Genomic DNA, 14,681 nt, shown 5'->3' with positions numbered 1-14,681 from the left:
CTCCAGTACCTTCTGGGTCTGAAAGACCAAGTGGGTCGAATCCATAGTCTCCAGGTAAGCTGCAAGAATCACAACATCTTCACTATTGAACATCATTAAGTTCTTAAAGCAATCAAAGATCCAAAACTTGTTTTAAAGATTACCTGCCATCTTTGTTCAAAGATTACCTGCCAACATATGGCTTTAGAGTGATTGAGTGGCAAACCCATGACTTCTCCATATTACCAAACACAACACAGCTCGTCCATTGTCTTGTAATCTTGCCATGTTAGCATTCCACCTGCGAGCCTATCATGTTCTTCCTGCTCATTTGCACGATGTTTTCGCTGTGGTTTCATCTGAGGTAAGCTTTCTTCTTCAAGCAATCTTCCAAGTACACCATTCCCAGCGCCAGCAGTATCTGATGCTGCTTTGTTCTGCAACCGCTTCTCTATCGTCTTGTTTATCTTGCTTATGATTTCCTTTCGTGCCTGAACAACAAATAAAAAGATCCAAGAAGTTGGTTAACCATAAGATGAATCGCAACCTGAAACAGAACAACCAAACAAAGAATAAATAATCATGACATTCTCTCAAGGCTTTGTTCGTATTATTCTTCAATCACTTGCCTTTCTGCAGATATCCTGGAGAAGCACGACTTCACCGTCCTTTACTCAATGTCTGAAGCATATGGATTCCTCTTGTACTTCAAATCCATACAGATCCGCAAATCCAACTACACATCAGAAAAAGATACATGAGACATCAATAATCATGAGAGCAGTGGCAGCGAAATAGACTATCTTGTAATGAATCTAAACTCAGACATAAATCAATCGAAAACACAAATTGAAAGTCGAACACCCAAACTCACATAAGAAGAAAGAAACACGATTCAAATCACACAAACAACAATCCAAAACCCAATTACTTCAAAAACAACAAAAACAGATGAAACCCTAACATGAATAAAAACTAAATCATTGAGAATATCGAACACCCATACATATACTAACCAATTTGATTTCGATTGATGTCTGTGACGATTAAGAAACATACGATCGAGATCTAGAGAGATTTCGACTGAGAGGGATTTAGATCTGAGAGGGATTAGACAAAATTAGGGATCGATAGTGGAAGAGAAACTAATTGGGTTTCATTTGGTGTTCATATTTGGTCTTTCAGGGAGAAAGAACGGATCAGTCTCGAGACAGAGAAGAAAGATGTGAGAAGAGGAAAGAAAGAAGAAAGATGTGAGAAGGATCGATAGCCCTAATTTTTTTTTTTTTTTAACTTATTGTTTCTTTGTTTTTTTTTATTATTTTGTTACTTAGTAAAATTTTTGGAGCCAATAAAATTTTAGTTTCCCGGTTATACCTATAATAACGTTTTAATTTACATCTATGCTATCATAGACCAAATACTAAGCGCCACTCTGAAATATTTTTCGCGCTCAACCTACCATAGCGTTTGCCTTTCTCCAAACGCTATCTAAATTTTTTCAAAACTGTATTATAGCATAAACATTCAAAACGCTATGCTCTTACGCTATTAATACCCACATTTCCTGTAGTGTCTTCTTTTTCTTTATCTAGCAAGTTACGAGATGGGCTACGTGAACGCGCGGGAAAGTCCGGACGTATCCCGAACAACCCAAAAACAGTTGGAGTTTGGTCAAGTTTCGATTTTAACAAACTTAAGATTTTCGGTGTTGAATGAGTCAGAACATGTTGAATAAGACATGGAAAATGAAAAAAGAGAGGAGAATATATAAATGCAAATCTAAAATAAAAAATATTATTCACCTTCCGAATCAGTTAGTTCGAAATCAGAAAATCCATCTAATTCATCATCTGATCCAAACTCTTGTTCTTCTATATCATCAAGATCTTCTGCTTGACCATGTTGATATGCAGTGGCGGACCCAGGATTTTTTTTTATCTGGGTCAATTACATTATGTTAAAAAATATACTTTGTAAAACATTAACAAACTTGAGGAATCGAACCAGGATTTGGTGGGTCAGAACTAGCAAATGTTACCAAATTAGCCAGAGATGCATTACATGCACTCAATAAAGTCTTGAATATATAAATTTAAGGTGTGTCAACTGACCCACCTTCCTTCAACGTGGGTCCGCCAATGTTGATATGTTAGTGACCCGACTTGCAAAGAATCAACAGGAACAATTGGATCATCACTTTCATGTTGCATTGCAGTAAAATCTGAATCTGAATTGAGTAATAATTTCCCTCTTGGTTTTATCACAATTGCTGCACTCCATTGTTGATCTTTTTTCTGAGTCATCCGTGGATATGGTACATAACAGACTTGATCTGCTTGTGAAGCTAAAATGAAAGGATCATATTTTCCATAACGTTTTGCGACGTTAACATCAATAATCCTAGATTTGTTTATTCGTACGCCTCCTCCAACGGTTGAATCATACCAGTCACATTTAAACACCACAAGATTTAGATCGCCTGGTCCTGGATAATGGATCTCTAAAATCTCTTTCAATACTCCATAGAAATCATGTTCTTGACTTGAACTAGAAGATGAAGTTCCTTTCACACAAACTCCATAATTGGCATTCTTTTTGTCTTTTCCATGATCGTATGTGTGAAATATGAATCCAAGACAAAAGTACATAGGCCAAGAAGTAACTTTTGTCATTGGACCATGGGCGAGTGGCTGCAACCATTTTGGGAATGAATTACTGTTTAAATTCTTCTCCACCTGAATTTTGTTAATGCATATAAAAATATTTACAACTAAAAATATAAATCAAAGATCAAAATAAGGTTAAAAGAAATAATAATTTCTTACATAGTCTTGTAACCAGCTTGCAAAATTTGTTTCTTTAAGGAAGGCTAGGTTGTCTCCAGTTATCCCATGGTGAGTAGCATCCATGTTCTCATCAAACAACCTTCATAATTTTTTTTTTAAGAATCATAACAATGTCTTATACATATAAATCATCCAAATTATATAAGGGTAAGTTATGTATTTTTACGTACCTTTCAAATGGGCTCAATTCTTCACAGTTCAAAAGAATATATGTTCGTGCAACATGGTAGTCTTCATCTTTAAACCATATCTCATTTGCTTTACCACTACACCTCCCTGGTTGAGTAAAAATATCTGGGACTTTATCAGACTGTTGTGTATAGTGATCATCTCCATCATAATGTCGATCTCCAACTCGACTTTTCGTCTTGATGTGTGATTCAAAATAATAAGTACAAAAAGTAGAAATTTCTTCATTGATGTATTGTTCAACAATCGATCCTTCTACTTTTGCCTTATTTTTAACTTTTCTTTTTAAATGGCCCATGTATCGTTCAAACGGATACATCCATCTAAATTGTACTGGTCCTCCAAGTCGAGCTTCGTTTGGCAAATGAATGGGCAAATGTTCCATAACATCAAAAAAAGATGGGGGAAATATCTTCTCCAAATTACAGAGAACAATACAAATGTTTTGCTGCAACATTGCAACACTATCTTCGTGTAATGTTCTTGCACAAATATCTCGAAAAAATAAGCTAATGCCTACAAAAGAAATAGTTATTTAATTATTAAGTTGTAATCATATAATATAGACTAGTTTAAAAGCCTCGAACCAAGAAGTAAAGAAAAGGTTCATTGAATTAATTAACTTAAGAACTATAGTACATCTTAACGTCTAATTCTATTGACCCCATAACGCTAGAGTCGTAATGTATATATCTAATTAAAAAAAAGTTAAAATATAAATTCATAGATGCAAGTCGTCTTGTATCTCAATTTAATAATATAAGATGTTAAGAAAATACTATAACATTAATACACGATCAATAAATTATCATAGACTAGAATACACAATCTACATATAATCCAACGTTTTAAACTGTTCATAGATTAAAGTAAATTCAAACAATTTGAAGTTCTATATTTACCTGATAGTGCATCGTGTACAGATTTATTCATAAGTTCAGCAAACGCAATGGGGAGTACTCGTTCCATTAAAACATGGCAGTCATGGCTCTTCATTCCTTTTAATTTTCCTCCAGATTGATCAACACATTTGGATAAACTTGATGAAAATCCATCTGAAAATTTAACATCTTTTTCCAGCCACTCTAGAAAGTTCTTTTTTCATCAGTTTGTAGTCTGAAAATTGGTATTGGTGCCTTTCCATCAGCTGTTAAATGTAGATTTTTCCGATTACAATATTCTTTCAAATCAATTCGTGATCTCATGTTATCTTTCGTCTTCCCCTGCACATTAAGTAACATATTAATGATATTATCTAAGAAGTTTTTTTTCAGTGTGCATCACATCAAGATTATGTCGAAGTTTATGATCCTTCCAATAAGGGAGCTCCCAAATAATACTCTGTTTATGCCAGTTGTGTGTAGCACCATATCCTTGTAAACGCCCATGGTTTCCCCCGCAATCAACTGTTTTAGCCAACAAATTGACTTCATTCCACAATTCTTCACCTGTTAGCAACTGAGGTGGAGGATCACTTACAACCCTTCCCTTTTTTAAATCTTTCTTGTTCCACCTATAACTATGATCATTCGGCAAAAAAGAACGATGACAATCAAACCAACTCGTTTTTCTACCATTCTTCAATTGAAATGCATCTGTCTGATTTAAATAATAAGGACACGTCAACCGACCATGAGTTGTCCAACCCGAAAGCATACCATAAGCTGGAAAATCGCTTATTGTCCACATAAGTACAGCTCGTAAGGAAAAGTTCTCCTTTTTATAATGATCATATGCTTGAACGCTAGTATACCACAAATCTTTTAATTCTTCTATCAATGGTTGAAGAAAAATATCAAGACTTCTCTTAGGATGATTTGGACTAGGAACTAGAACTGATAGAAACATAAACTCTCGTTTCATGCACATATCTGGTGGCAGATTATACAGAGTCAAAATAACGAGCCATAATGAGTAGTTATGTCCTGACATACCAAATGGATTAAAACCATCTGTACATAATCCAAGGTAAACATTTCTTGGTTCAGATGCAAAATCAGGGTATACCTCGTTAAAATGTTTCCATGATTCTCCATCAGACGGATGAGACATTTCCCCGCTTTTCACCGAGTGTTCTGCGTGCCATCTCATATCTTTTGCAGTATTATCAGATTGATACAATCTCTTTAATCTGTCGGCAAGCGGCAAATAAAACATCTGGCGATATGCAACTCTTTTATGCCCAAGCTGAGTAGGACGAAATCTATCTTTGTCACAGAACTTACAATTCTCTAATGATGCATCATCTTTCCAAAAAAGCATGCAATTATCTTGACAAACGTCAATTTTTTGATAAGGTAAACCTAAAGACCGCATGATGTGATCATGGATAGCTCGGACAATGGAGATATGGAGCTGCTTGAACCTGAGAAGCTTGGAGCTAGGAAGCAGCTTGTAGCTGAGGAAAATGGAGCTAAGGAGCAGCTTGTAGCTGAGGAAAATAACGCAAAAGAAGTTATCTTAACCTCGTTGGTTTTGATACATGATCAACAAATGGGCATGTGTCTCATTTGTACTCTTTTTCCCTTATCTTTGGTTTTATCCCAATGGGTTTTCCAAAGAAAGGTTTTTAATGAGGCAAATGATTCACATCCAAATCACCCATTTGATGATCAAGACCGGGCCAGAATATTCAGAAAATCTTCCAAGGTGTTAGCTATCAAGTCCAGCCCATTTTATTGCCATTACAAGCCCAAGAAGACTCCAAACCAAGTGCTTAATTTGCTGGCCAAGAGGAGTGACGAAAATAGGAGTTCAAGAGTCATCTTTGAAGCCAAAGGGTCTTTTCTATTCAAATTCTATCTTTAATATTTTGTTAAGTTTCTAGGCAGCCTTGGAGCTTGTTCCAAGACTTGTCTCTCTACATTCTCTTCTCTCCTTCTCCTCTATATATTCTCTATGTATTCTCTTATGAGAACTTATCAAACATTTTATCAAAAATCTCTCTTTTACTTGTTTGATCCGAGAAGTGCGTAATATCTTCTCAACTTGTTTCCTTCTTAGTGTGTAATATCTAAGTTGTATTCAAGCTCGTAGTCTAAGAGATTTCCACCTCTCTTGGAAGTACAAAACGTTCCACCTTCAATCCGCTGCAACAGTTCATCCGTTTGTCCGTTCATCTTCCACCTACGATCTCGCTCTTCTTCCATTCCGCTGCATCCTTCATGTTCAAAACCAACAAAGTGTGTTCTTGGGAATAGATCCTCATCTAGGAGTCTATCATGTGGTATCAGAGCCACTTTGTTATCAGGTTTTGATGTTCCAACCCTAAATTTTCTTTTTTCTCGATTTCACTTTTTTTCCAGATTTCTGATCGCATCTTGTTTTAATTTTTAAAAATAATTGGCTCGTTGAAAAATTGTGAAACCAATTGCGTTCGAACCAGTAACGAGTCTAGTATTTTTGAAAATTGATTTTTGAATTTTTTGAATCGTTTTGATATTTTTCCAGATCCGTTTAGATTTGTCTGTTTTTGGACTGTTTACTTGTTAGATTTTCGATTTTTCAGGTACAATGGTGACATCTGAAGACGAAGAGTCATCAACCTCTAGCTTGGAGAGAAAAATCTTGAAATCCGTCACAGCTGCAATGGCAACAATGATCGACGAGAAGCTTGGTGCTCTACACTTGAATCAAATCAACCCGGAACCAAATCAACGTCAAAGGCAACAACAAGAGGAACCAAGGCAATATGATGAAGCAAGAAATTACTACAGCCACGCCTCCTCTTACAATAGTCAACGTAGGCAGCGAAGAGAAAGACCCCCGCCTAGAGATCCTTTGGGAAAAATAAAACTCAAGATTCCTGCTTTTCACGGAACCAACAATCCGGATACTTACTTGGAGTGGGAGCAGAAAATTGAGTTAGTCTTTGTTTGCCAAGAGTGTACCGAGGCCAACAAGGTTAAAGTTGCGTCTACTGAATTTCAGAATTATGCACTAAGCTGGTGGGATCATTTGGTTACTACAAGGAGACGTGTAGGGGATTATCCAGTAGAGACTTGGACTGAAATGAAGAACATAATGAGAAAGAGATTCGTACCAAGTCACTACCATAGAGAGCCACCACCAAGGAGACCCCAAGAGAAGCCTAACTGGAGAAGCAGATCAGTAAGAGATAAAGCAAATCATTACTACTGCAACCGTGATGTTCAGAGAAGTTTCAAGAAAGCTAAACCACTTCTGAACCAGCTGAGTACACAAATAGATTATGAAGAAGTGCACAAGCGGGTGATGGAAGCATTTAAGGCTGTTGAGAAAAGCCAAAAGAAAAATCCAAGCACTACCAAATCTGTTGGTTCTAAAACAGCAAATGAGAGATCAAGTTTTCTTAAGAGGGAAATGGTTATTCAAAAATCAGAATCAGATCAGTCTTTACCAATCTGCAAGGAGCTTATTGTGCTAGAAGAAAATTCTGAAAACAGCAACAAAGACAAGGTGGAGACTCAACCATACAACGCTGATCAAAACCAGCAACACTTAAGCAACAAGGAAGAGCAAACTGAAAACAAAACTCTGAAGCATCTCACCTCCTTACAAGCTAAGTGTACTCTTTCTTGTATTCAATCTGATTTTGTGCTTGACAAACTAACCCATTTTGAACCGGAGCAACCGAGTAGTATTGTTCTTCTGTCACAGTTGCTTGAGGAAAAATCATTAGAAGGAGAACCGAGGAGTTTGTCATTGATTAGTGAAATGGAACGGCCAACCAGCCATATGCCAAAACATGTCATTATGCCTTTTTCTGGAACAGGAGTTTTGGAGAAGCATAAGCACATAAGAGAAATGACAATCAAAGAAAAACCACCAGATTTGCATCAACCTCAAACCAACCTCATGATCACCGAGAAAAAGGAAAGGGGAAGTTGTTTTCAAAAGCCTAAGCAATTGTTTGTTTATAAAGAGACTCTTATGAGTCTAACTAATCCTGAGCAGGTCATACCTAGCAAAATCAAGTGTCTCTTGCAGGAATTTGAAGAAAACAACCCAGGAGGATTACCACCATTCTTTGGACTTGAACATCAATTCCTTGATGAATCAGGCGAATCCAGTAAGACCTTTCTTTATATCATCCAGAGCAAACAAGGTAAGAAACATGTTGTAACTGATACAACGACTCAAAGGTATGAAGTTCTTGCTATACCCAATGATAGGTTGCTAGATTTTGAGCAGGCTAAAGAGTCTTACGATTCTCATGATGGAATTAAAGATGTGTTTCAGCCTTATGATCAATTTACATATAGAACTAAAGGATTTATGCTTAATAAAATTAAACTGTTTGAGCTTAACTGTTTCTTGAATGATTCTATGTTTGAGTTTGATAATCTCTCTAGGATAGCCTACTGCATTTCATACGTTAAAACTAAAGAGGCTTTTTCTGTTTCCTATCCATTCACTGAAGGTTTTGATATTCTAGTTTATAACCAAATCTTTGATGATCATGCTAAATTTCTGAGATCTTGTTTAGATGATCTAAGTAATTACCTGTTTGTTGAAGAAAAGAAGTATACCTTTTGCACCTATGATCCTGTTTTTCGAGTATTTGTGGTGAAAGCACAGGTTATACAAAGGGAAGCAATGAAAGCTCATGCACCAGAAACGTGGCTATTTAACTTGTGGCTAATGAGGTTTACTGTTAAGATTGATTATGATCCATGCGAGCAGTTGAGAAATGAGCAGGATGAATGGCAAGGAAACAAGAGGCAATGGAGAATGATCTTTGACCCTGGTGGATGTTTCTGGATTCAAATGAAGTGTTTTCCAAACAACAAACAGATCCAGCTGACGCCAAGAAGCAATTTTCCATTTCAGATCTTTGAGCCAACCAGAGAAAAAGCTTATGACCAAAGCTTGCAAGGTAAGTATAATCTGAGCTTAAGTTTCAACTTTTCTAACTTAATCCCTTTTGTTGCAGAAGAAGCAGATTTGAGGACAAATCTTTTTCAAGAGGGAGGGGATGATGTGATCATGGATAGCTCGGACAATGGAGATATGGAGCTGCTTGAACCTGAGAAGCTTGGAGCTAGAAAGCAGCTTGTAGCTGAGGAAAATGGAGCTAAGGAGCAGCTTGTAGCTGAGGAAAATAACGCAAAAGAAGTTATCTTAACCTCGTTGGTTTTGATACATGATCAACAAATGGGCATGTGTCTCATTTGTACTCTTTTTCCCTTATCTTTGGTTTTATCCCAATGGGTTTTCCAAAGAAAGGTTTTTAATGAGGCAAATGATTCACATCCAAATCACCCATTTGATGATCAAGACCGGGCCAGAATATTCAGAAAATCTTCCAAGGTGTTAGCTATCAAGTCCAGCCCATTTTATTGCCATTACAAGCCCAAGAAGACTCCAAACCAAGTGCTTAATTTGCTGGCCAAGAGGAGTGACGAAAATAGGAGTTCAAGAGTCATCTTTGAAGCCAAAGGGTCTTTTCTATTCAAATTCTATCTTTAATATTTTGTTAAGTTTCTAGGCAGCCTTGGAGCTTGTTCCAAGACTTGTCTCTCTACATTCTCTTCTCTCCTTCTCCTCTATATATTCTCTATGTATTCTCTTATGAGAACTTATCAAACATTTTATCAAAAATCTCTCTTTTACTTGTTTGATCCGAGAAGTACGTAATATCTTCTCAACTTGTTTCCTTCTTAGTGTGTAATATCTAAGTTGTATTCAAGCTCGTAGTCTAAGAGATTTCCACCTCTCTTGGAAGTACAAAACGTTCCACCTTCAATCCGCTGCAACAGTTCATCCGTTTGTCCGTTCATCTTCCACCTACGATCTCGCTCTTCTTCCATTCCGCTGCATCCTTCATGTTCAAAACCAACAAAGTGTGTTCTTGGGAATAGATCCTCATCTAGGAGTCTATCACCGCATAAGCTTCTTTATATCGTAGTACGATTTCATTGACTTGTTACCTTCGGGCAAATATTCTTGCATCATTTCACAAATTGCGTCCATACAATTTTGAGAAAGATTATAATATGTCTTCAAACTCATGAGTCGAGCTGCTAAAGATAGTTGTGAAAGACCTTCTTTACATCCATCATAAATTGGATTTTTTGCAGCATCCAAAATATCATAAAACCTTTTTGCTTCAGCATTGGGCTCTTCTTCTATGTTTTCACCAAATCTTGATTCTAGAATATCAAATGCTTCTGAAGCCATTGTTACATAAGGATTCACTGGTTCAGTGTGAGATGCAGACCCAAAAGCATCCTCGGTAGCAGAATGATTGTCTGACATATTGTAATCGTCTCCATGAGAAATCCAAACTGAATAGTTAAGCATAAATCCTCGGTTATATAAGTGGTTCGTCACGGTCATCTCAGGCAACATTTTTCCATTCTCACACTTAATACAAGGACAAAAGAGTTTGCTTTTCTCAAGAAATAAAGGCTGATTCTTAGCAAATCTTATAAAAATTTTCAATTCTTGGTAATATTCTGTTGAAACGTCATTAGTTCTGTGATCGATTCTTTCATACATCCAACGTCTTGTTGCTGGAATATTGTTGTTCGACGACATTAAATTAAACCTACAATATTAAAAACCATTTATCAGAAAAGTAATAAACTATATGAGAAAATTATTAGTATTAGAAATTTACGATGTTTTAAGGTTAACGTGTTAGCAAAACTGAAACATACCGCAGCTTTTAGAACAGAGCATGAGACAAGTGAAAACTAAGCATGAGAACAAATTTGACGAAGTACTAAACCAGTTTGACTTTTTCTAGTGACGTGAGGGAATCAAACACTAATTGATATGAGAGAAGACACATAAAACAATTTATTTCTTACTTGTAAGAGAAGACACATGTGTTGATATGAGCAAAACCTTTATTACTTGTAAGAGAAGACACAGCGCCGTGGGCAAAACCTTTCTTCCTTTACGAGCACTTCTAGATCAACGTAACGTGGGCAAAACCTTTGTTAATTGATATGATTTTTAATGTGTTTATAAGTCCTTCCACATAAACAAGATAATATATATGTTGATCGATAAGATTCCTATTTTTACTAGGATTAGAATTAAAATTAAATATATACTTTTAAAGTTTATCTAATAAGAAAAATAGTCTTTATCTCATCTAAAAATTTTATAACAAAAATACATTAAGATAATAACGGTTTCAAATATTTTTAAATAAATGAAGATGATAATTTTTTAAATGTTGTTAATCAGTCCACATTGGGACGAAATTGTAACAAAATTACGAAACTATTTATAACAAAATACTTTGTCACTCATTGGTATCAATTCATGACTACTATTTAGTCACTCTAATGTCACAAATTGTGACTCCCATATTCGTTACAAATTTGTAACTAATTTGTAACTATAGATACGTCACAAAATCGTCACACTTGTTTCGGTCATAAAATCGTAATATTTTTGTCGCTAATTGCCACAAATTTTGGTCATGATCTAAACCGTCACAATTTTGTGACGAAATTACTACGAAATTGTGACAAATATATTTAGTCACAAAAAACGTATCAAAAAGTCACAAATTGGTGACGTATATTATTAGTCTTAAACTTCGTCTTAATAAAATTAATTTCTTGTAGTGAATTCAGACACTTCACTGAACATTTTACGGGCATAAAATGCCTAAGATCTCTATCAAGAAGGATCAACTCTTAACTACACTGAGGTCTTTTCTAAGTGATCAGAGTATGTAGATTCAGTCCTAAATATCATAAATCAAACATTAAACATTTTGACATAGCATAACCATCACCCATGAATGAGACTAGTCACTCATGGTTATGCAACAACACAAATCATAAGACATAATAAAAATACATGAAAAGTAAAGATTGGCAATGACCTAAAAAATTTCATAAAAAATGATCTTAGCTCAAAATAGTTTAGATCTAAGTGGTTTACAAGAACCATAGAAAAAAACTATATACAAAAGCTTATGGTTTTATGTGTCATAAGCAATGTTTTCATACCCATATCGGTCCGGCGTCCGATCGGACCGGACAACCCGAACAATATTCTGGTTCGGGTTTAACTCAAAAATCCACTTGTAATCAACACAAAAAACCCGGATAAACCCGCTTAAAACCTTAGCCGGGCTAAACCCATCAACTGCCCGGATCTAAGATTAGTGAAATCCTTCATTATAATTATTCATGTTGAGAACGGGAATTCAGTTTTTAATTTTTTTCGATTGAAATTCTATAGCCGACAGTTTTCAATCCTCTCTGGTTATGGATCTTATTTCTTCCCGACTCATGTATTTTGCCCTCTCTCGATTTTTTTTCTTCGTCTCATCTTACCCTAGATGCTCCAACAATATGTCTTTCTCCTTTATTTTTTGTTTTAAAAACTGTTTTCTTCTAATTCTTCAATCTAATGGTATGTGATTTTTTCACATTTTCACATTTCAAAAACGTGATTCCGTCAAATACATACCATTCATAAAATTTGTGATGAATGATGAAATCTGAAGATTAACAAATGATTTTTCATTTTGTCCTGTATGTTTTAGATTGTTGACGTTTAAAAAAAATAGTTCTATTCAGTTTAAAAATGGTGTCGTTCTATTAATTTTACTATTTTATAATTAGCTCTTGAGCTATTAATATGACATACCAGTCAAATCCATATGTTTGTGTTGTGGTAAGTTTTTTCATTTTCTAACTGTGAATATACTAGATTTTGTACCCGCGCGTTGCGCGGGATTTTAATTTTAAAATCTTTTCTATTGATATAAAATTTGAGCATAAAATATAATCAATTAAATTTAAAAGATAATTTTTTGAGCATAAATATAATAATTCAAATTTTAAACACTAAACTTATTTTACGCAGCGATATATAACATATATATTATCGACGATAATATTTCTTTGACAAATAAATAATTTGATATATATCACGTGGTAACAAAGATCACTTAAGATAATCCCACAAATAATAAACGGTATCAACACTCTCAAAGGGTTTATTTCTTATTCATATTCCATGAAGGTATTTCTAAAAGTTTTGATAATAATTATCGACTGTTGATCTAATTGTAGATAATATGCTACACAAATTACATATCACTTTTTTTTAATGGCTTACATTTATTTTTAATATATTTTATTGTAAAACTCATGAATACTGTGATCACTGATTATTTATTTTTAAAAGATGGATGATAAGGTTTTAAAATTTTCAAGATTTGTTTTTTTTTTATAATTTCACAAGATAAAGTTTGCATCTTACAATATTTTCTTCTTAAATTATAAATTTAAGTTGAGTTTAGTAATTTTTTATTTTTCTTTAAGTAAAATTTTAATAATAACTAAAAATATGTAGTATATTGTTCTTCGAAACTAATATTTTACTTTGAATTTTATTTTCTTGTTTAAAGTTTCACATATAGAATTACATAAATTTACTTCCATCCTAAAACTCATTAACACATTTAAAATTTTGAATACTGACCATATTTAATTTTTATCATTTAAAAGTTGAATTATATTAGTCTTACTTATAAAATTTTTATAGTATTATTTTATTATTTTAACATTTTATTTATTTTACATAATTCGTTTTTTATTTATTTAAAATGTATTATTTCTATTAATTACAAGTTAATGCATTAAATGGATGTTTTAAATTGATTTTAATGTAAAATAAATATTATTGCTTAGGTGGATGCTTAGGTGGACACCTTAGTAGGAGAGAAGACTTTCTAATTATATATATAGATTCCTCGCTATGTTAAAACCACTAAAAAACGAACGCTCCTATCAACACAAGAAAATGTACATATGCTGACTACTTAGCTTAAAAGAAGATATAACTTGATAAGTCATGGAAAGGTAAAATATATGTGACGTCATTTTATATGTTACTGCACTATAAAATGGTATAAAAGCATATGATTAAATCCAGGTATTTTTTGTTTGATAGTTATAATAATTTTTCTAATTATCTAATAATTTGTTTTTGATAATTTCTTCACACAGAACCAAAGGTTAAAAATTAATTCGAGTCATTAATGAGTCACAAAGGCATTCTTAACAATGCATATAGTTGGTCATGAATATTATAGTATAACTTAGATTTGTATAAGAGCATATCATTAAATCAATATTTACAGAGAAAATAAAAAAAAATACCAAAAACAATGTTTAAGACTACTAAAAACAATCACTTCTAAACTTACTAGTACAGTTGCTAATTTTTGGTGGAGCTCAAATGGTGATTCCAGAGTTATGCACTAGATGACTTGGAATAAATTGTGCAATAGCAAATCGGAAGGGGGATTAAGATTTCGGAATGTTGACGATTTTAATTCAGCTTTACTAGCAAAAAAATTATGGCGGTTGATCACAGTTCCAGATTCTCTTTTCGCAAAGGTGTTTAAAGGACTGTATTTTAGGAAATCCAATCATTTGGAAAATATCAAATCATATTCACCATCATATGGATGGCGGAGTATATGTTCAGCTAGATCTCTAGTTAATAAATAACTTATTAAAAAAGTCGGATATGGGACATCTATCTCGGTTTGGGAGGATCTCTGGATTCCATCTCAATTCCCTGAGACCCGCAAAAAGTAATGGTTCAGTTGCTGACCCATCTTTAAAAGCTAACGACCTTCTAGATAGTAGGTCGAATTTTTGGAATATTGATCTCTTAAAAGCAATCTTTGATCCA

The sequence above is a fragment of the Arabidopsis lyrata genome (genome assembly GCF_000004255.2).
Source record: "Arabidopsis lyrata subsp. lyrata unplaced genomic scaffold ARALYscaffold_1, whole genome shotgun sequence".
Taxonomy (NCBI): Eukaryota; Viridiplantae; Streptophyta; class Magnoliopsida; order Brassicales; family Brassicaceae; genus Arabidopsis; species Arabidopsis lyrata.
The sequence above is the reverse complement of the archived record's forward strand: the minus strand, read 5'-3'. Positions refer to the sequence as shown.